Below are 24,818 nucleotides of genomic sequence, written 5' to 3'. Positions count from 1 at the left end.
AACAAGGAAGAGTGCAAAAACTTTGAACATTAAGCTTAAACAAAAAGACATCTTATGTTGCCATTGGTGACTGGGCTCACTGATAAAGTGGCTCTCTGCAAGACAAAGCCGGGATGCTGTCAGGCTTCATGCTTGTCTTGTCATCCCTATGTAGTGATCCATTGTATTAAGCCTTCTGTGACATATCATCCCCCTCACTACCCTTAACAATAAGTACTGCCAGAATTTCCACCCATTTCATGATATATGGGATTGTCACTCCACAGCAAAATTAAATAGAGGGTTTTTTCTAAGAGGGGGTCGTTATAATGGGTCTAGGACACACTTCAGGACAAAGCAGCCTCCCCCACTACTCCTTGCCAACCTCTTACAAGTTATTCATGTTTACAGTCATTCTTGGAGGCTGTTGTCCTACTGAGCTCCTGATCAGCACATCTGCTGTCAATAAGATCAGAAATGGCCACCTACTTGCTCTCAACTTTGTGCATTACTAGGTCAATCTTTGTTGACTGGCTGAGGCCATCATTCTGAACTCTGTCAGCTGCAACACATGGTGGAGCATATGCGTAATGTCCCCATCTTTTCAGCCCTATAAGATTGATGCATAACATGTTTTATAAAGTATTCTATTGAAGGAAGATTCTATGGGGTCCAGCATTCAATAGTCTGAAAATCCGAATAGTACACACTGACTGAAATAATACAAGCATTTGAATTCAAGATTGTATTTAGAAATTGTCTCCTAGTCAGAATTTTTTTTTAAATTGCGTGAGAATAGATAAAATATATGTCCGCCTTTACAGCTTTTTTTGCTTAAATGTATCAAAAATGTTGCCACTTTGAAAACAGTCCTCATTAAAAATGTCCTACCATTTGATGTCTACAGCTCCAATGGAAACCTATTTGTTTCCATGGTTACAGATTATAAACCATCCTGTAGTCCTACTTCCTTCCATATGTTACCTACCTATTATTTCAGTCTGTTAGCTTTTACATACAAAAATTAGGTAATTTTGCAGTAATCTCACCATTTTAATGTGATTTATGGGCAATACTAGCTGCATCTTCCACAATGGATTATCACCAACCTGAAAATGGCTTGGCATGATGAGGCAACCCCTTTGGCTCTGCATAACTATGTAGAGTTAAGGTTTGTGCAGAGCTTAGAAGTGAGAACTGTAGTGGATATTAGTGGTTCTGGCACAGGGTATTTAATCCACGTAGGAGTATCTGAACTGAATATTAGGAAAATCTGTGCATACGATTATCTCTGGGAATTGAGGATGTAAAGGTTGCAGTCGTAGTCCGATTCTAGTGTCTGAAGGTTCCAATGGCCTTTCAGCTATATAGAAAGACCCAATTATTATAAATGACACATGGTAGGGGGTGGGGGGGATTAATGTTACATATTTTGGACTGAGGTCCAAAGGTTTGAAGTTTCACTAATAATTCAGGGATCTATTGGGGATTTATATGTTTATCTTAAGGGAAAATTTGATAAAAAACTCAACTGTATGGAAGTAAAACAATAGAAAAATGTAATGTATTAATTTTTCTTAGTTAAGATCTACTATAGATTTTCAAAAAGAAATATGTAACGTAAGAAGAGATGACTGAGTTTTTTTGGTATCTAACGAGGGGAAGACTAGAGTGAGGGCTACCTACCATTGATGAAACTCCACAAGCCTTTCCTCTACAATGTGATGTCTACAAAGTCAACATTTGTTTCTTCTTATATGATATCACCTGCAGTGTAGGCCCGTGATTTCACTCTTAGATCACTGAGCCAATTCTATATTATTTTAGTATTTCTACATCTCAATAGCTCTGGCTTATGAAGGACAACTCAACTTTCAACCCATTTAGAGAAAAAGCAAACTCAACCAGAGAGGAGAAAGAAGATTTAAATATGCTCATTTCTGGTACAAAACCTTGTTTAAAAGAAAATTAAAAGTTTTTTAAGATGCTGTCTGGTTTTCATTAGAGTGAGCATTTTGTCCGGGACCTGGAGAGAAAAGAAGGGGTTTACAAAAGGGGCCAGTGGGGAAGCGTGTCAGTGTCATTACTCTTCCCCCTTGCTTGGATTAGGATTGCTGTCCTGTGCCCCTTTGAACAGATGCAAATATCCATTGAGGGTGAACTCAACAGCTCAGACAGACAGGACCAAAGCAAGGAAGCGTGGAAGAAACATTCTCTTTATTTTTCTCATTTCTCCTTTCTTAAATAGCCCTAATCCAATTTTGTTCATGTTCTGTCTTGGCTCACTCTACCATCATCATCTGCTATGGATACAGCTTCAGTCTTCACGCCTCACTTAACCCTTCCAGGACAGACGACACAATCCAGTTCTGTGCTAATAAATAAATGCATAGATTATGGAGCCATTACCCCGCTCTTTTTCTATGTCAACTAAAACTTTACAATACAATTTACATTAAATATTTGAGAATTTTACCGGGATTTTAGACACCCAATTTGCTACTATGTTGATATCTGAATAGTCCATATATATAATTACCTACGTATTCTACACTATTGATTATTTACAGAGAAACCCTGTCAAGTTTTTTGACCATTGAAATAATAAAAAATGAAAAAAATTACCGGATCACATATGTCTTAATAAAACTGACCGCAGACATTAGGAAAGTCTGCCAGCCCATAAACAATTTGTTGTTCAAACAAATTTTCTTTCAGCTGAAGCCAAACTAAGGAGGCCTACACCAGTGTTTTGCACCTGCAGTTCTCAAGTACCCGCCAAGGGTCACGTTTTAAGAATATCACATAGAATGAGCACCTGTGGTAGCTATTGATGCATTGACACCAATTATACCACATGTGCAATACTCAGGAAATTCTCAATCCATAAAAACCTGCTGTGGACACTTAAAGACTCAAGTTAAAAAACACTGCCATATACTAAACAGTAGAAAGTATTGTGGGCCTTCCCAGCTGCATCCAACCTCAGCTAGAAAGCTCTAAACCAATCAATAGTCTCCAATGAATGGATGAAAATCCATAGAGACCAATCTGTGTTTGTCCACACATCTGTTAGCTGTTGGTCTCATAAATGGTCATTCATGAGAAAGTAGTTACCTTTCTAGAGTTTAGAATATTAAGGTGGAACTAAAGATTATTGGCGAAATGCCTTAATCCCCATATCCTTCATAAACATACACATTCAGCTTCATTACATAAGTAGGCTATTTTAGTATAGGAACTGTAATAAGTTGCAGTCAATAATCTCCAACTGTTATGCTCCGATGATACAAAGGACTGGATGGGTTAACGACCAACCTATGGGTACTTTCAAATGGGTCGACAGTCAACTGATTAATTGCTCAAAAGAACAATTATGGTCGAATGTTGTCCTGTGTAATCATGGGAAACGACAGGGCGACTGAACAAGAATCACTCACTTGTTGGAGTCACTTAGTTTTTAGCCACCTAAAAACCAAACGATTGTCGGCCCTTATAAACAGGCAACAGCTCATCTAAGAACGAGTTTCTGTTTATTCTGAATGGAGGCGGCATGTTCTGCCTCCATTGTGTAAGCGATCATCGCTCTTATGTGAAAGCACAGGAGCGTTAAGTGTTGAGACGGCTATCAGGCGCTTAAAGGAGATGTCCCGAGGCAGCAAGTGGGGTTATACACTTCTGTATGGCCATAATAATGCACTTTGTAATATACATTGTGCATTAATTATGAGCCATACAGAAGTTATAAAAAGTTTTTTACTTACCTGCTCCGTTGCTAGCGTCCTGGTCTCCATGGTGCCGACTAATTTTTGGCCTCCGATGGCCAAATTAGCCGCGCTTGCGCAGTCCGGGTCTTCTGCTGTTCTCTATGGGGCTCCGTGTAGCTCCGTGTAGCTCCGCCCCGTCACGTGCCGATTCCAGCCAATCAGGAGGCTGGAATCGGCAGTGGACCGCACAGAAGAGCTGCGGTCCACGAAGATAGAGGATCCCGGCGGCCATCTTCAGCGGTAAGTATTGAAGTCACCGGACCGCCGGGATTCAGGTAAGCGCTGTGCGGGTGGTTTTTTTAACCCCTGCATCGGGGTTGTCTCGCGCCGAACGGGGGGGGGGGTTAAAAAAAAAAAAACCCGTTTCGGCGCGGGACATCTCCTTTAAGCAACCAAAAGTCATACCAAGTAAAAGTACCCTAATACTGCCATATCTGCTAAAAATATTTCATGTGTAAGGTCAGATATAGTTGGTTCTTGCATTTCCACCTCTGTAGGTTGCATATAATCATGAATATACTGCTATATTTATTTATTTGCACATCTTCAGAGACCTAAGAAGAGGTCTGTTTTTGGATAGTATACTTGTCTCAGTGATTAGCATTCCTATTTCAGATCATGGATTAAAAAAAAATCTGTATGATCTCGGTGTCTACAATGACCCCAAAAGTTCTCTAGATGAGAATTCTTCCTCCATGACAACTATACTGGTCAGCTGCTTTGGCTTTTGGACTTGATATCTGTGTAGTCGCTAGTGTATTACCCTAATGTACCGCAAGGAAATCTGTCAACCCTGGAGCTCCAATGCTCCACCTAATAGAATTATTAAATTACCTCCTTCAGTTGATCAAGGTGCTCTGTCATCACCACCTCAATGGTCAGCTGTGGATTCTCTAAAGAGTACAGCTAAGGTCGATTTTGGTGGGGAGGCAGGGACAATCAGTGGTGGCTATCTGTTTCCTATTTCCGAATATTGGGAGACATGCATGCACATGTCTCCCAATATTAGACAGGAAATGGCCATGAAAGTTCAACCCATAATGCTTAAAAAATGTATTAATACCTGCATAAACAGTATACTAACATATGCTTTATTTTTCAGTCCTACAACTAACTTTATAGGATGGTGGATTACACAATTTTTTTAACATAATTCTCCCCTATACACATACTTTATGTATATATTGATATCTACATGACTCCTGTCCACGTAGGTGAGACATACCTTGTTGAAAAGCTTGTGTATATTCAATTATTTGACCTACCGATTTTAATTTCACCACTGCATAATATTAAACACCTCAGATTATAAAGGGAATAACTGGGTTTTATGTCTCTAACCACCTTCGAAGCATATCACTTCTATCTCATTGAGGATTTGGCAATGCATGCACAAAGGAAGTATGGAGCCCAGGATGAAAACTTGACTTAGTGGTTATAATTTGATTCTAATGTGGGAATATTATGTGTGGAAGGTACGAAGGATCAGCTCTCTAGCAGATCTGTGCCAAGATGATCAATTCTGAAATATGGGTGCAGAGGGGAGATTTTTGTTATGGACCTCTCAGTTGAAAAGTGTAATAGATGCTTTTAATATTATTAATAAAATTAAACAGCAACAGAAAAATTTATCAAAATATTCTGAATATTTTTGTGCAACCATAAAAAGAGGTAAAGGGCTATCAATCATTTATGATGATTTAATGCAGGAACAAGTTAGGAAGAAGCTTAAATATATGATAGATTGGGAGAGGGACCTCCAGAAAGACGTTTCTTTGAATGTGTGGGAACAAGCCATGAGATACAGCTGTTAAAGCGCCAAATATATCAATCATATTCAGACTGTAAAAAGATCCATGTGTGGTTATATTTACATTTTAAAAATTGGTTACATTTGGTAGCTCTAACTTTGACCAATGCTGGTGTTGTTGTGGTAGGCCCGGAGCTCTAAAGGCCCATTTACATGGAGCAATGATCGCTCAAAGATCGCTCAAAGAACAGTTTGAGTGACAGTTTAGAGCGATTATTTTGCATAAACTATTAAGTAGTTACTCAGCTACTTAAGAGCAATTAAGTGTGCAAATGAATCCTTAGCTGAAAGCAGTTAAAGGGGTTGTCCCGCGAAAGCAAGTGGGGTTATACACTTCTGTATGGCCATATTAATGCACTTTGTAATGTACATCGTGCATTAATTATGAGCCATACAGAGGTTATTCACTTACCTGTTCCGTTGCTAGCGTCCTCGTCTCCATGGTGCCGTCTAATTTCAGCGTCTAATCGCCCGATTAGACGCGCTTGCGCAGTCCGGTCTTCTCCCTGGTGAATGGGGCCGCTCGTGCCGGAGAGCTGGTCCTCGTAGCTCCGCCCCGTCACGTGTGCCGATTCCAGCCAATCAGGAGGCTGGAATCGGCAATGGACCGCACAGAGCCCACGGTGCACCATGGGAGAAGACCCGCGGTGCATCGTGGGTGAAGATCCCGGCGGCCATCTTGCTAAGGTAAGGAAGAAGTCGCCACAGCGCGGGGATTCGGGTAAGTACTAAACGTTTGTTTTTTTTAACACATGCATTGGGTTTGTCTCGCGCCGAACGGGGGGCCTATTGAAGAAAAAAAAAAACCGTTTCGGCGCGGGACAACCCCTTTAATAGCCCTAGGGCTCTTATCTGCATTCAGTTACTTTGTTCTCCAGCAGGAAACAATGCTATCAGCACTCCCCATGGAGAACTGCTAATAAGGGTGAAGGACGATTTTTAGGTTGGACTGAATTTAATGATCAGCTAGCAGTGCACGATGGCCGTGCCTTTAGACGCAACGATTATCACTCAAACAATCGCTTTTTAGCGATTTTTTAGCGATCATCGCTCCATTTAAATGGGCCTTAACTTTGACTGATAGGTTGAAGGAGTTCTTGTTTCGTATCTGTAGTCTACTGGATCAAGAAGTCAATTACCATTTACATCAAGGTAAGTACTTCTTAATTTAATCATAGATGGTTTTCCACATAAAAGTAGGTAGAATTTTCAGATGAATATTGGATACTGCATGTAGTCTAATAGCACATTATTGGAAGTCTAACATTATCCCAACTATTACTGAGGTATTAAACAAGGTCAGTCTATATTAGTAATATAAATATATACTGAGAGTGGCATATGTGGGGAAAAAAAGACTATATTTATTAGCATATTTGGTTAAACAATGACCAAATTTATAAAAGGTATAAGAAGACAATATTAACATTATGTGGTTTTTTTCCGTCCCTTTTCTTTTCCTTTTTTTCTTCCTTTTCATTTTTAAATCATTATTAATTTATTTTCTCTATAGATAATGGGAGAGATTTATCATATACAACTTTTATATGTGACTTTTGGTCTGAGTACCGATCTGTTATGAGATACATTCATCAAAAAGACACTCATTGTATATTAAATTAGGAGCAAATACCTTCTTTCTCTGTGGTGTAAAGTTGGTACTGGAAATACACCTCCTCAGCACTGGAGAACCCTTGAAACTTTTTATGTGACTTTTTAAAAAGGTCGCACATTATAAATCAGGTCAAAACTATTGAACCACCTAAATCATTTCCACAAATTTAGACTAAAAGTGAAATGACATGACAGGCGTAAATAATAAAAAAAATTGTTGCACAGCTTCCATAAATCTGGCACATGTGAATTAGACTGAAAAAAGTTGCATTATAGACCAAAATCTAGGCACATGAGCTTTCATAAATCTCCCCCAATGTGTTGTTTCATACAAGAATGCCATCTTTGTATGTTGGTAAATCCCAAAAAAATTTATAAAAAAAAGAAAAAAGTAGGAGGAATAACAGAGGAATGACACAACATGAAGTTCTAAGAAAAGATGGTCCAGAGTTGTAAATTCATTAGGCGTATCATTATCTACTCACGAGAACAGACAGGTAGGTCCTCCTCCAGATAAAAAAAAGTGCCCATTAAAGAGAATCCCCCAAAAAGTACATATTATATGTCACTTACTAGAGACATACATGTAAGGAAACCCTCAACTCTACAGGACATGTCTCATAATAATAGATGCCAATGTCCCTAACAGTTTAATCAACCCACTAATTCAGATCATTGTACAACCATTGATACCTTATGCGACCCTACAGAAATATGTCAAGATGTTGCTCAAATAGCAATTTGATGATGTAGTGTCTCTAATATAAAACATATCCTAATATATTCTCTATCGCATGGCCATGACCCCCCATTATTACACATTAACATACTGTTTAAAGTTAATTTTGTAGTATAATCATGTAATTTGCTTGGATGCCTCACCAGAAAAGTCAATGTTTACTGAAAACCATTCTTTGTCTCAGGTGGGCAGGCTGTCCCCTCAATGCATTTTATTATCAAGATGGGATAATTATGACAATGTATTTATACAGCGCCGTCGCGGCCTACAAGCACTGCACAATGAATGTCAATACAGTCTTGTCTGAAGACTCGGCTGAAAGAAGCTGTTGATCAGCCCAGTGGAGAGGGATAAAGGTTTATACAACACACAACTGGCCGCTATACAAGACATTCACTCACTGTACAATATACAGCCTGGACTGTGCAGCACTTGTCATTGGCCCAAAAACAAATCCAGTATATACACAAATGCATCTCGGCCAAGCCCAGACGTAACCCACTACACTCTGATGTGCTTTGCATCTCCTCTTGATGGAAGCTGCTTTGCATATCTAAAGTCTCCAGGACCTCATCCCTGCTATTAGTGGCCTGCAGGCCATCTCCCTTAATCCTTCTTTGGCTAATTCAAGCACAAAAAGCTTCTGATTTGCACAACAATACCTTGGCACACTCTCTTCTGCTCTCCTGCGGGGAGAATTGTGCCCCTATGAACAATGTGTCATTTTAGAAATAAAAAGAAATCACAATTTCTCCACTGGGCCAGCTGCCACTGAAAATGCTAATTATCCACTATCCCCCCCAATCTCTCTGAGTGCTTGCATCCTCTGTACCAGCACCAGACAGGCAGGTGAGGGGGCACTGACACCCCTCCCATGTGGATTGCTACCCTCTTGTCTAAGTTAATCAATGTCTATAAAGTGTCTAGAATCATATGGTCACTCGCTAAAGGAAATATTTCATAAACAGTAACTAATACTATTCACATGCCATGCATAATCCATCTCCGTTTGATAGACTTTAGGTATTTTCTTTCAGGATTGGTCAGTAGTTCTCAGAAAATGGAATGGAAGACCTACCTTAACGCCATTTGTCTTAAACGAGTTTTTGAACAAAAAGTTGACACGGTTCGTAAAAGTGTCGGTAGACTTGTAGATAATTCATCCGAACTTGTGAGTGGTTGAAAAGGGTAACAAAATGGTTACGAAATTTTTGAAATTGCTTTAATTCAAAAGCGATTCTCAATATATCATCGCGGTGACCAAATTAACACCTGCAGGTTTTGATGCAGAATTGATAATGGTTTAAAACCTGCCTGAAATTATGTATCAAAATTCACAGTAAGACCCGCAGATTTTGATGTTGAATTCCGCGGCTACGGATTTGGCTGTGTTCTGCAGTGTAATTCCATCCTATGTGAAAGGTCCGTCACATATATCTGAGCTGCAGAAAATTTGCTCCAAAAGGTCTGCTGTGTTTCTGCAGATGGACAGAGTCAACAAGCTGCATGGAATTTGCTGCGTTTTTGTTGCAGAATTGTATAATTGCATTTTCATATGTGGATTTCCTGCTGCCGAATATGTCGTGTTTTTGTGATATGGTAGTGGTAGTTTCTGCTTCTGCGGTCACACTTGCAAACTAAATTTACAAACATCCACAAATGTGAATTTTAAAGCGTTTCATCACCAGAAAAGCTGCAAAAACCACAACAGTACTATATTTGCTGATTATTTTGTGGTTTTTAACGCTATCCATTGTTCTCTATGGGGAAAATCAGCAAATACGGACAGTTTCGCAACATAAATAGACATGCTACAGATTTGTAAACTGCAGCGTTTTTCAAATTTCATCCTTTTTCACAAGAAACAAAAATCCATAACAAGTGAAAGAGATTTGTAAAATTTCCTCAGCTATTCCGCTAGCAGAATTTCTGCAGTATTTACTACCTGAGAAAACGTATGTCCATCTACAGTAAATTTTTGTGGCTTGAAAACAAATATTCCATTATTATGACTTTCACTGGACTATAGCCCAAAGTTTCAAAGTACAGTATGACATTAGAAGCCCCTATACAACTAGTCATTATAATTTGTGGATCTCCAAGAAGTAGTCTTGGTATATTGGGCATGACTCTGCATACATTCGGAATGCATTTTAAGGTTCACTGAAATTTGTAATTACACATGATCAGTTTAAAGAACCAATTTTGGTATCACTTCTGACCACATTCCCTGAGTCAGTCAGTTATGCTCATTATTGTTCTTTGGGAAGATCATTCCTGATCCAGATTTTTAGTTACTTTCTAAGTATGCTGAGCCTTTTCTTTGAGAACACAAACCCTCTAGAAACTTTTTTTGCCTTCTATCTTGATTGTTGTCTCAAGACGTTTCCGTTGTCAATTCTAACGAGACATAAACGGCAGTTAATATGTGTGAAAAGCACAGAACTGTCACATATTTAATAGGACATGAAATGCTGTTACATCTTTTTCATCCATGATTATCTCTTGTGCATGACAGGACAATGAACTGCAAATGTCAAGTGTGACAAAAGAGGGAGTCGACTATGTCCTAAGAAGATCAAGATTTAGAAAAGCATAATACCATCAAACCAGCCTGATCCCATACTTCCTGCCATCCATAAAAGATAAAACTAGACAAAGGGCAAGTTTACATACCAAAGTTATGCCCCCAATCAGACCACTATCAAGGCAATTTTCCTAGCTGCCTATTTACACAAGGATACCAAGGATACATAGGGGTAAGAAATTTAAAAAAGTCTAACAACTAACAATGCTCTCATTCTAGCAAAATAAAACTCATAACAAGGTCTTCTATAGAGACTTTCCAGTTACTTTGCATTCATTTTCCATTTATTTTGCTACCGTGTTTCTTCGAAAATAAGACAGTGTCTTATATTAATTTTTGTTCAAAAAGGTTTAACTTTTTCACATGTATAGCTGCCTGGACACTATTTAAATTGACTTTTTTAATTAACTGTTAGCAGGGCTTAATTTTGGAGTAGGGCTTATATTTCAAGCATCCTCAAAAAGCCTGAAAAATCATTTGGCATCCTCAAAAATTCTGGAAAATCATGCTATGTCTTATTTTCAGGGTATGTCTTATTTTCAGGGAAACAGGGTATTTATCCTCGTCCATTGGTAGAAGTTCAAAATGTGAGTCTGGAACGTCTTCCCGTGTTCGTAAATTTTTGAAATTTATTTCCTTGTAATCATGTAATCCTGACAGCCTGGGACCATAATTCACTTTGATGCATTTTGAACACAATGTCTGCGGATTTTCAGCAAAAGATCACATAAAATAGTTTGCAGCAGCATTAAATATACTGTTTGGTGATTGTTTCTTGTTTTTCACAAAAATCTTTACCTATAAAACCAAGTTGGATCGCACAACAAATGTTATTATTTCAGTATTCTTTCTGGATCTACAGACTATTCAGAAAACTGTTTAAAGATGATATTATAACAATATTTTACTTTATTTTAGTATACTACTATACGCCAGTATGGCAGATCTATAGATCTCATATAGATATTATTTACTTTTAAAAAATCTGAAAAATACTGCACTCTTAGGCTCTTCCACGCAGGTGACAGCAATATCGCAGATAGAAAATTACGGCGTTATCGCAGCTTCGTTCCCGCAAATTTGTAGTGTCAGCTATGGTTTTTCTTGAGAATAATCTTGCATTGCATCACTGCAAATCACACAATTTTTTATCGCAAAAGTCAATAGGACTCTGATGTTGAAAACGCATCGCACAAAAAAAAAAAATCGCAAGTTTGTGAGATGCAATGTGATAAACAAGGAGGCTCCATAGAGATACATGGAAGCTAAAAAATAGCACAAAGCAGAAAGATAGGACATACTGTGATTTTTTTCTCTAGCAAGATAGCATGAGTGAAAACATCGCTAATGTGCAGGAAACCATTGGAAAGCATGGGTTTCACAAACACGTTTTGTAGCGCTGTTGCATCGCCGGAAAATTGCACGATTTTGTAGCATGGAGCAACGGGCTGATTTCTTCTCTAAACTTCCCCTTCCACGCTCTGACTGTATACTGCCTACAGATTTATTTTAATGGAGTTTTCAGGCAGCAACTAGTTGTCTCAGAATATTCATATATTCACCTCATAGTAAATTTGCCACAAAACTGAGTCAAGAAGACAAGAGTTAAAGTATTAAAAACTTTAGTCTTGTGTTATACTGTAAACATGAGATCCAATAATGCAATTTATTTCTATGATATTTAGGATAATCAACATTGAAAAATGTTTGGAAAAGGTAATATTAAAATTTTAGTATAAATAGTATCTGATTTGGAAATTTGCTAATTTTCACAGTTGTTTAATTATCATATCAAATACTGTGTGTTTTATAGAAACCTGTCCGCTCCGAGTGACAAAATTTTAATCTGGTATGCAGTTATATGGCAAATGTCTCAACCTAACTCTCCAGATTAAGGGACCTTTCACACAGGGAAACTACCCTGCAGGATGCACCTCAAGCTGCGGTAGATTTCGTACCGTAGGCTACCTGTGGATATTGATACAGAATTAAAAAAATGGCTTAAATTTGCCTGTAATTCTGAATGGAAATCCACAGTTAGACCTGCAATTTTGGAGCGGAGCTCCACAGCTCTGTGTCTTGTGGTGGGTCCTGGTGCAATAATTCTCCTATGTGACCGGTCCCTAAGGGAATTCAGCTGTATCTATGTATATAGCACCAACATATGCTATACACAACATTCATGCACAAACAGTTGAGTGTTTAGGCAAATAAAAAAAAACAAAAAACATTTTTACTTCCCCAAATCACTTTTTTATCTATTTCTATATACTTGGAATGTGATTTCCATTTTTTTCAACCGATGAGATGAATGAATTGAAGGATCTGTGAACATGTTGATTGCCTATTGAAGATCCTTGTCCACATGTTCCCAATGTGCAATGTGTTCAGGACTGAGTTATATTTCAAGACATGTCAATTACCAAATCTGACACACACACTAGACATTTTTATGGGGTTTATTTACAGGAGTTTTTAGTGGGTTTTTCTTGTCTTGGAACATTTGTACATGCATTCTTTTTTTGTATTTTTAAAACAATTGACTTTACCCCCAAAATGCAACAAACACACCCCAGACCAGAACTCTGTGCATGTAGACTTCACGCTAAATCTGGCCACAGTGTTGGTTTCAGCCCAAAAAAATGACATATATTTGACCCTAGACTTTAGTAATATCTAGCTGCAGCACATTGTGCTAAAGAAAAAAATGCAGTGAAAGACACTAACGAAAGTGTCACAAAAAAAGTAGAACACTGCGTGTGAATCTAGCCTAAGACTGGAGTCACACGGGCGTAAGCGTATTAACGCACATTTGCACTGCGTATTTATGTAATTGGTATTGAATATTTGTTCGTATTTTACTTTATTTTTTGCGCACACAGGCCATGCATATTAGCGCATTGAAAAAAAAAAAAAGAAGCATTCTCCCTTTGATTTCAATGTCCAATTAAGTTTAATATGGGCTAATTGATCAGTATAATAGGACATGCTGCAGTTTTTTTGCATGACCAAAATGCGCACAAGTGACTGAACCGATTGAAATAAGTAGGTTCTATTCACTGCGTATTGCACAAGCAAATTTTGCATGCGTAACACGCAGCACAAATGACTTTGTGTGAATAAGCCTTATTGTTTGTGGCAAAAAGTCATTGTATCCAGATGATATCTGTAGGTTATTAGGGAATTATTAAGAACATTACAAACTGTGCATTTTTGTGGTGTTTTTTTTATTTTTACTTTTGTTGTTTTTTTTAGTCCATAGCCTTTTTTTAAATTCACAGCATGTTCCAATTCTGAAGTTTTTTTCTGACATCGTCAGATATTTCTCTATCTATGGGATCAAAATTCCAAGGTCACACACACAAAAAAAAACAAAAACTACGTGGAACCAAAAAAACACCAGAAAAAATGTTAGTAAAAAGCTATAAGAAATGCCAGCAAAAAGACTGCAGGGCAGATTGAAGCTCCTTCTTTAGCCCTTAGCAACTAAAGCTAAACAAGAAATGAAAGCTGCGCTGTGATTGGTTGCTATGGGCAACAAAGCGAGTCCGTTTTAGTGAGTTATCATAAATCTGCCCCTATTTATGAAGGAAGTCTAAACTTCACTTGTTAATGTAAATACCCTTTAACACCAGCCCTATACGGTGCGGGCCTTCTACAACAGGAAGCCCACAGCAGATATGCAGGAAAATCGCAGAGGCTAAATTCACACCTAAACCTTGTGGATTTGGCCACTTTTTTAGTGGATTTGCTTTAGGGTTTAACCCTTGTATTTCATGAGTTGAATTTCGCAGCAGATTTAGAATCTGCAGCATGTCTGAAAAGCGCTGCAGATTCGTTGTGAACATTTTCCGCACCCTTTGAAGGAGATTTCTTAAATCTTCTCCACATGGCTTATACTGTAAATGCTGTGGAATTTCGGCAGCAAAATCCACTGCAGCATTTACAGCCTGCGTGAGGGTTCCCTTAGGCCTTATTCAGACAACCGTAAATACGCGGCCAATTTAGCTGCGTTAAAAAAATCGCGACCATCTGAAGCATTGGATTCCAATGCATTCTTTCAGATCTGCGAATATTAGCCACGTAAAAAAATTTTGGCGGGAATAACAGGACATCGGGGACCGATTTTATACGATGTGTGAAAGGATAGGTCTTGCCCTATCTTCTCCCGAGATACGCAGTGGGCTCCCATAGGCCTCCAGTGTATCTTTTTGCCAATATACAGCAGCCACCCGTGTGAGTGGATGAGAAAACACTAAGATCGGGACTTGACTGCGGCTATTCTTCATTCATGTGATTTTTAGCCACGATTAGCCAAGCATAAAACACATACAGTTGTGTGAAACAGGCCTTGGAAAGAAAGACCAGAATAAAGAGGTTAGTACATAATCTGCTCACTCTTTTCCTTCTGCTCTTGTGAGATCTCACATTATGTTGCAATTTTCTTGCTGGAAGCTAGCTCCGATTATCAAACTTTCTGGATTATCAGACGATTTATTATATGACTTTCAGTATATAAATCAATGTGATTTACACAATTCTGATAAACAAACAATTGTGCCCCTACATGTTAAATAGAAGTCAGGAGCAATGGCTGCTTTTAACTTTTTATGTCACTGATGAAAATGTTGAAGAAAGGTCTATTCCCAGCATATCTGCCAACAGGTATCCACCGGAAATTAAACCTAAGTAAATGTAAGCGTATGCCAGCGCCATGCTTTGTTCCATTTAACAATGAAAGGGAAACCTAAAAAAGTAGAATTAAAGAGAAAGCATTTAAAAAAAAATTTTTTAACGCACCTCAAGGCCTCCTCACACCGGCACTTTTTACTGTGATTAACACGGTTTTTTAAACCCTGCAGTATAACGCATTGAAATCATTGGGGCCTCGCAGATATGCGTTCGATGGCAGCGCTTTCCAGTACCACGATTGTTGAGCGCTGTCTGCTCTATCTTTGGCCGTTTAGCATCCTTCATCACAATGATGGAGTACGCTAATATACGCTGCGGCCGAAAGCAAAAGTAAAATTGCTGTGCTTTGGCGCGTTGATGTGTGAGGGCCCCTAAGCTAAAGGCTCATGTCCACGGTTATGGTCTCACTGTCTATCACATCTGTGTTGCACAGCCGTGTGATTCGTGGTGAATGGAGGCAATGGACTTTAGTTGATCTGTATATGCCAGTGTGTGGGCGCTGCGTATCGATAGTGGCATCCATAGTAGTATATGGGGCCGTACTATACCCATGCATGTTTCCAGAAAAAAAACTGTAGTGTATAACAAAGAACAGCGAATTATGGAGCTCTTCTACCTAGAAGCATTTTTTCTCCCAAAGAATATCTCCAGAATACGGTACTGTATAAATGCACCATCTGGTAGCCTATGGAATCACATTCCGGCCCTGGTGCTCAGGTGGGCTAAATGCCCTTCTGCCACATAGGATGGCTTAGTATTATAAATGGCCGACTATGTTACAGATTTTGCATTGGGACACAGAAATAGCAAGTTACAATTCTCCATAGTACAGAAGTGTGAGACCTCCATGTGGTCTAGTACTAGCTACATGCACGCAACTCTGCCACGTGCATTAGGCATGTGCCCCATGCTGGATAACGAGGGCAGAGTACCAACATGACACATTGGCATGGCCAGGCTAGTTAGATACAGGGTTATGGCAGTGAACTGAATCCTTTCTCTCAAGGTAAGCCCAATTACTGCTCTTGGGATTGGTTCTCCTAATCATCATCTATACGGCTGGTTTCACAACAGTGTATTGTAACGGGTCTGTAATGCAGATCCGTAATACCAACGTGTTACAGACGATATAGCAACAGTATGTCATCCGTATTGTCATCAGTATTTGATCTGTATAAGCCACCATATTTGTGGTCATTGGCTTTATTTTCTACTGGGCAAATACAGATGACAAACTGATGACAAATGCTTGCAATATCACCTGTAATGTGCCGGTATTGTCCAATAGAGGATATTACCAATGTATGCAAACAGAGATCAAATACTGATGACAATACTGATGACATATGGCTGCGGCACTTTCCATAGACTATTATGGGCCTTTTTTGTTTTTTTTACACAATACAGACAAAAGTAGGAAGATGGAACAATACCTCTGTAGTGCCACCTACTGGATGGCAACATTCCTGCAAATCAATGTCCGACCCGTTATACAGGTCTTTAGAACAATGATTTGGAATTGAAAACCAAGCCAAAATCCATACACAAACAGCTGTTTCAGGGGTTTTGCCCCTCATCAGTGTGCGGTAGGATCTTGGCTTAGCTAGTGAGAGGCATGGGACGTGAGTCAGGAGGGGTATCATCACTCCTTAAGGAGAGCACCTAGTTATGGATTCTGGCTTGGTTTTCAACTCTTAATCATTGTTATAAAGACATGTATAAAGCGTCAGACATTGATTTGTAGGAATGCTGCCATCCAATAGGTGGCGCTGCAGAGGTATTGTTCCATCTTCCTTATTTGCATATATTTCCCAGAGAAGTATACATGGCCTTATAAGTCTTCTCACTCACCTTCTAGGTGCTCTCCTTAAGGAGAGATGATACCCCGCAAACAAAAAGTAGCGCATGCTGCGTTTTTAAAACGAGATTGTGAATAATACACCTATGAGAATATATACATAGATTTATATTAGCTCTGTATTAGGCCTCGTGCCAACGGCTGTGGCGGGCTCCGCAAGCGGAATTCCGTAGCGTAGTCCGTAACGTCGCCCCGCCAGAGACCTCATACTCACTTCCGGATCCACTGCCCGATGTCCCGCATCCCGTGCCGGCATGCATGCGCAGTACAGCGCATTACGCGCCGGTAGTGTCACGTGACACGCCGGCAGCATCACATGACGCGCCGGCCGCATCATATGACGCGGGCTTCAATGGGTGGAGAAGCGTTTTTACGCTATCTTCCACTGTGCTACTTCAATGGAAGCCGTCCGCACGTACACCTGCAGCAAATGGAACATGCCGCGGGTAATTACGGATTATTTCACGGGGTGGAATTCCACGGTCGAATTCCGCACTGTGAGCATTGCGCTATTAGTTTCAATAGAACCTAATAGCTGCGGGCCAATGCCGCGGATTTCCGCCGCGTACAACGCGGCGGAAATCCGCCCGTGGGAATTAGGCCTTATGGTTTGCAAAACACAAACTAAGTACAGACTAAAGATACGCTCATCTGAGAGCAGCCTAATGGTGTGTCTATGGGATTGTCATCTAAAGATCTACCGGGCATGCATTAAAGCAGGGGTCCTCAACTCCAGTCCTCAGGCCTCATGTCCACGGGGAAAATCAGATCTGCTGCAGATTCTCCATGGAGAATCTGCAGCGGGTCCCTCCTGCCCCGCGGACATGAGCGCTGAAAATAACAATAAATAAGAATAAACTTACCTCCGATCCGCTCCGTTTCTTCTCTTCGCTGCGGCGTCATCTTCTCTGCGTCGCGGCCGGATCTTCTTTCTTCGGCTCGGCGGATGTGCAGGATGACGTCGGTGACGTGCCCCGCGCATGCGCCGGCCCGAAGCAAAATGATCCGGCCGCGACTGAGAGAAGATGGCGCCGCAGAGAAGAGAAGAACCGGAGCGTGTGAGTAAACTCTGATTTTTGTCTCCCGCGGATCCGGACGGCTTCCATAGGCTTCAATAGAAGCCCGCGGGAGCCGTCCCCGCGGGAGCCCCGCATGAAAATGGAGCATGGTCCAGATTTTTTCATGCTCCATTTTTTTTAAAATCCCTTTTATTGACCATCCGCGGGTATTTATCTACCCCGCGGGTGGTCAATGCATCCCTATGGGGTGCGGATCCGCGGGCAGAAGAAGAGTTAAAATCCGCTGCGGATTTTAATTCTTATTTTGCCCGTGGACATGAGGCCTCAGGGACCACCAACAGGTCATGTTTTCAGGATATCCTATGGTAAGAACACCTGTGGCACTGACAATAATTACATCACCTGTGCAACACTGAGGAATTACTGAAAACATTACCTGTTGGCGGTCCCTGAGGACTGGAGTTGGGGAACACTGCATTAAAGCGTCCCTTGGTGTCTGGACAAACGAAGATGCTCCTCTGACTGCCTGATGCACGCTGTGTATCAGTATGCATGAGTAGTCTCAGATACTACATGCTGATCTGATTGCTGCTCGCATGGATATCACTGGTCAATTAAAGCAAGCATTTCTAAGACTAATGATGCATACTAATGCACAGTGTGTATCAGGTAGTCAGAGAAGTGGTGCAGCCATCTTTGCTTGCCAAGGATCGGAGGGTCACTTTAACTTGTCTAAGATAACACATTTGCTTGACTGTCATTATCTCTCCTATATCATTGCATTTTCTTTCCTTCACTCCCTTTTTATACAAAACATTAATGTTTGAAAATATCAGATATGCATAAGCCTATTATCAAAATACTAACGATCACCTGTCTTTACGGTAGTTACATGCTCCGCCCCTGATCACATGACAGTGATGTCATTAGAAGTCCTTCATCCCTGTGCAGATATTAACAACTACCTGTCTGTGAGTTACATGCTCCGCCCCTGATCACATGACAGTGATGTCATCACAAGTCCTTCATCCCTGTGCAGATATTAACAACTACCTGTTTGTAAGTGAGTTACATGCTCCGCCCCTGATCACACGACAGTGACGTCATCACAGGTCCTTCATCCCTGTGCAGATTACGGGAGGATTACATCCCCTACAAAACCCTGTGGCCTCAGTTGCTATGGAATACTAACGATCACCTAGCCAGACAGCAGTCGTTTGCTTACAGCACCTGTGATGATGTCACTGTCATGTGGTCAGTCACCTGTGTGGGAGGAGTGCAGAGTCATGTGACCAACGGGTGATTAGTGTGTGCAGGACTCTGCTGTGCTGCTTGTGATCTCTGTTGCATGGGATGAAGAATGTACGTAACAGAGCTGTATGTGATGTACATGTCGCAGTACTGTGTGTGTGAGACATGCATCTAGCAGAGCTGTGTGTGTGAGACGTGCATGTAGCAGAGCTGTGTGTGACGTGAATGAAGCAGAGCTTTGTGTGTGATGTGCATGTAGCACAGCTGTGACGCATTGCGTCACCAGAAACATTGGTGCTATGATTTCCTAATCTGACTATAACAGCCATTAGCATCTGGCATTTTTATAATGGAATCTGGTCGATCATGTGCTATCTGCTTTAAAACTAATGAGTATGGCAAGCTGAAAGCTGACAATACACTATAACTGACCATAAGATAGTTGTCAGACAACAGACTTCTCAGGCAAATGGGCAGGTTGGTATAATGGGGGCTCTAGATAAGTGGGTACAGACACATCTGCCACTGCTTATCTCACAGGGAAAGTAAAGATTACATATGTTTAGAGCCAACCTGTCTGACATTTGTTTCCTGTCACCTTCATATCTCCAGTCAGTATGTAAGATAGTTATTAAAGGGGGTGTCCAGTTACCAAACCAAATCCATTCAAAAGGGCTGAATATAATAAAATAAAAAACTGAGCAGTACTTACGCCACTACAGCTACCAGCCCCGCTGTGGTTCCGGCTTTTAATGTGACAGCTGATAGTCAGGTGACTGTTGTAGCCAATCAGAAGCTGCAGTGTCACGTTCCTGAATTCCTTGCATAATGACACTCAGCATGTAAACACCGATGCCAGAAGAATGAGTGGTGCCGCTGCAGCCTCTGATTGGCTGCAGCAGTCACATGACCTCGAGTGATGTCACAACAAATCTTGGGACCACAACAAGGCTGCAGCGCTGGATCCTAGTGGTGGTGGAGGGGAAAGTACTTCTCTGTATGTTATTTTACTACAGTCAGTCCTACTGAAGGGATATTTTCTGGTAACCGAACAACCCCTTTAAAATATAATGTTTTTTGATCTCGGTATTTATTGTTATAAAATGTAGCCTAGGCCATGTACCTTAGTACTTATTTAGTCATTTTTTCCACCTTCCTCCTAAACATTTATGCTTGGATTGTGTCAATGTGCATTTAATGTCATGTGATGAGGAGGCTAAGCTCCCGCCAGACACTCATGGCGCTGCTTATCTCCATTGTAGATCATAGTACCATGCAGGTTGAAGTCAAATAGCTCTCATCTATTTTTCCTCGACTGCAGACATCAGTAGACTGGTGTGCTGCCCGCCTACACCCTGGATTGTCAGCTGATCTTAAAAAAATCTGCAGATCTGTCAACAATCATTTATTCTACGTGGCTTGTTTAAATCAGCAGCCATCATTCACTTAGTCCTTCCCTTGTTGATACAAGTTCTCATTTTTTAGATACTCTGGGAAAGTTGGATGATAAATAATATGACCACTGTTAATGCTTTCATACAGTCTCTCCCAGCTTTTCTAGAATTCCGAGCGTCAAGTTTGTGTAGCGATATAGGAGTTTAGGAAGTATCCTTGTATATATAGACATCTGACATTCTGGAGTGTGTGAAAATGGGCGATAACCCCTTTGCTAGCTGCTATATTGAGTTTTAACCAACTTTACCAGAAATAGATTGAACTAAGAAGGATTTGGATAGAATGTTCAACTAATAGACAGAAGATAATTGTGATTTATGTTAAAGGGGTTGTCTCGCGGCAGCAAGTGGGGTTATACACTTCTGTATGGCCATATTAATGCACTTTGTAATGTACATCGTGCATTAAATATGAGCCATACAGAAGTTATTCACTTACCTGCTCCGTTGCTAGCGTCCCCGTCGCCATGGATCCGTCTAATTCTGATGTCTTCTTGCTTTTTTAGACGCACTTGCGCTGTGCGGTCTTCTTCCTGGTGAATGGGGCCGCTCGTGCCGGAGAGCTGGTCCTCGTAGCTCCGCCCCATCACGTGTGCCGATTCCAGCCAATCAGGAGGCTGGAATCGGCAATGGACCGCACAGAGCCCACGGTGCACAATGGGAGAAGACCCGCGGTGCATCGTGGGTGAAGATCCCGGCGGTCATCTTGGTGAAGGAAGAAGAAGGAAGAAGGAAGACGTCGCAGAGCGGGGATTCGGGTAAGTAATAAAAATTTTTTTTAACACATCCTTTGGGGTTGTCCTGTGCCGAACGGGGGGCCTATGGAAAAAAAAAAACGTTTTGGCGCGAGACAACCCCTTTAAGTAAAACTCCTATGTAAACTTATTATACTGATGTAATTGTAACATTACCTCACATCCGATGACATATATCCACCTCTTCCCTCCAAGTCTCTCACTGTATCTGCCTTAGGTCAGGTTCACCTACTTGACACATTATTCCTTCCTGGAAACTCCTTACTGATATTTCAACATCTTCGAGACTTAAAGGATAATGAATGATTTATTTGGCACCTGCGGTTAGATAATACACTGATGTTACAATATGAAGTCATAGGTGTAGCTCATGAGAGGCATGTTTCTGCACAATGAAGAATGACAAAACACAAGCATTAATTAAGTGCTAATGATTTCCATAATAAAAAAAAATGTAAATGATTTTCCGAAATGTATAGGACATACCTGCATACCTGCCAACATTTGAAAATCAAATTGCTCCCAGTCCTGCCAGTGAATGCTACCAAATGTCTGCTTGGGCAAAAACTAGCACATGCTCCTTTTGCATTTTGGCTCATCTGGTGACTGAGACTTTTGGCAACTGTGACTCACTAATCCTCACAGATACATTCCTTAAAGGGGTTTACTAGAATTTCAAGTTACCCCTAACCATGGGATATGTGATAACTTGGTGATTGGTGGGACCACTGATACCCCGACAATCTCCAAAACAGGACTCCCGTGTCCTGCTCTCCTGTCACTAGGTGAGTCGCTTCTCCTCCCGCACTAACGTCACTGGACGCACATGCACAGTCAGCAATCAATTTCAATGGGGCTAACAGAAAAACCCGAAAGTGTGCTCCTTGGGTATTTTACACTCCCATTGAACATGAATAGAGCACTGGTGCGCTTGTCTGACCAGCGCTACATTCAGTCTCCTCCTCATTGCAGGAAGGGGGCATGAGATCCCCATTTTCGGGATCAGTGGGCGTCTCAGTGGTGAGCTCCTCACTGATCAGAAAGTTATCCCCTGTCCTGTGGCTGTATTGTTAAAAACCGCATGTCTTTTCTAAAAACAGTTCAAAACCGCAACAAGAAAACGCCATGTGTGAACGCATCTTTAGTAGTTTATTTTTATCAATTAACAAAATGCAAAGTGAAGTGAATATACAAAATCAAATCAGTATTTGGTGTGACCACCCTTTGCCTTCAAAACAGAATCAATTCTTCTATGTACACTTGTACAAAGCCAGGGATTTTGTAGACTTATAGTCAGGTGTATGATTCACCAGTTATACCAAATAGGTGATAATAATCATCATTTGCATATGTAGATTGAAACAGTCATTAAATGAAACAAAACGGCTGTATTAAAACTGGGTGAGGAACAGCCAAACTCTGCTAGAAAGTGAGGCTGTTGAAGAAAGTTTCATGCCACAGGTGATACACTATGGCAAAAGTGAGCACAGCAACAAGACACAAGATAGTTATACTGCATCAGCGAGGTCTCTCACAGGCAAACATTCATAGCAGACTGTGGTTTCCAAATGTGCTGTTTAAGCACTTTTGAATAAGCACAAAAACAGATAACATTGAAGACCATAGATGCAGTGGTCAATCAAGGAAAGTTAGTGTAGCAGATGAAAGACACATCATGCTTACTTCCCTTCAAAATCAGAATATGTCCAGCAGTGCCATAATCCCAAAACTGGCAGAAACTAGTGGGACCTGTGACGTCCACCCAGGACATGCTGGAACCGTAACCCACTGATCTCGCACATAAACACACAAATTGGGTCAAAACAATAATAAACTAAAACATGGGAACTCTTTCCTTATCTAAATAGCCTCAGGAATGGGGACCTGCCTACACAAAGGCAATTCGCCCTGACAAGGACGTACCTGACTTTGTACTTCGGTCCTTAGTTAACCCTACGTGGGACAGGGGAATAACATAAGAAACACAAAAGAAAAGAAACACAAACTTAGCTTAGATGCAGCACACAAATGATAGGTCCAGGACCAAGCTCTGACTGAGACTACAGTCAGAGCTAGACTGAAGATTCAACAGCAATTCAGTCCAGCAGCAGCCAGACTAAATAGCGGCGACAATTACCCACAGGTGCGGCTAAGCATGTCTCACCTAATACCACACCCACCAGGGCCAGAAGATGAAGAACCAACTGCAAAACCTGCCCCAGACTATCAGAATGGCAGCAATCCAAGAGCCGCCGCAACAGTACCTCCCCTTTTAGAAGGGCTTCACAGTAAAGACTTGACATAAAACAACATTTACTAATCTTCTTCTAAAATCAAGACTTAGGGCTGACAAACATATAACAAACATACACTTTCTTGGGGGACTCAATAGTCAGATCACTATCCAGAGGGCCAGAGGTCGGGGGCAGATAGTGGACAGTGATAATCTCAGCAAGTTAATACAATGGTTACAAAAAAATATAGCCAGGTGGCGAAAGATATGCTGCAGCAAGTATACTGATTACCAGCAATCCTTTCACCCCTGAAGTGTGAGAAGTCTATAGTTTATAGAATCATGAACTTCTAGACTGAGGATTGGCTCATAGAGTTAACATCACTTTCAATAATTCATGTATCTCATGTAGATGGCATGAGGATTCACATAAGTTCATAGGTTCTGGTTTGATGCGTTTCCCTCCTTATAGTTCATCAGGACCCAATTTAGCATGAGTATACCCTCTGGAAAAAACAAAAGGAGAGGGATTTAGAGGCAAAAATAAAAAGATCAAGAACTCTAAGGTGTTCTTAGATTGACTTAAATGACAAAGAAATAGAACAAAGGTCTACGAAAGTGTAAGACTTTATCTAGGTTGAGAGAATATATGGTGAGATGATCACTTGCACAGTAGCTCAGCTAATCAATTCTGATATTGGTAGACATATGTCTCTGGTCTACCATCAGGGCCAGAGGCTTTATCTCAACATCTCTGTTTATTATTATTTTTTTCATTTCATCTAGATATACTCTGAGGCATGGCATTTGCTCTCTCGTATGAATTATTGAAAGTGACGTTAACTCTATGAGCCATTCCTTAGTCTAGGAGTTCATGATTCTATGAACCATAGACTTCTCACACTTCAGGGGTGAAAGCATTGCTGGTAATCAGTATACTTGCTGCAGCATATATTTTACCGTCTGTCTATATTTTTTGGCAACCATCATATTTACTTGCTGAGGCTATCACTGCCCACTATCTGCCCCCGACGTCTGGCCCTCTGGATAGTGATTTGAC

The sequence above is a fragment of the Eleutherodactylus coqui genome, chromosome 6 (assembly GCF_035609145.1).
Source record: "Eleutherodactylus coqui strain aEleCoq1 chromosome 6, aEleCoq1.hap1, whole genome shotgun sequence".
Classification (NCBI taxonomy): Eukaryota; Metazoa; Chordata; class Amphibia; order Anura; family Eleutherodactylidae; genus Eleutherodactylus; species Eleutherodactylus coqui.
This window is presented reverse-complemented; position numbering follows the sequence as displayed.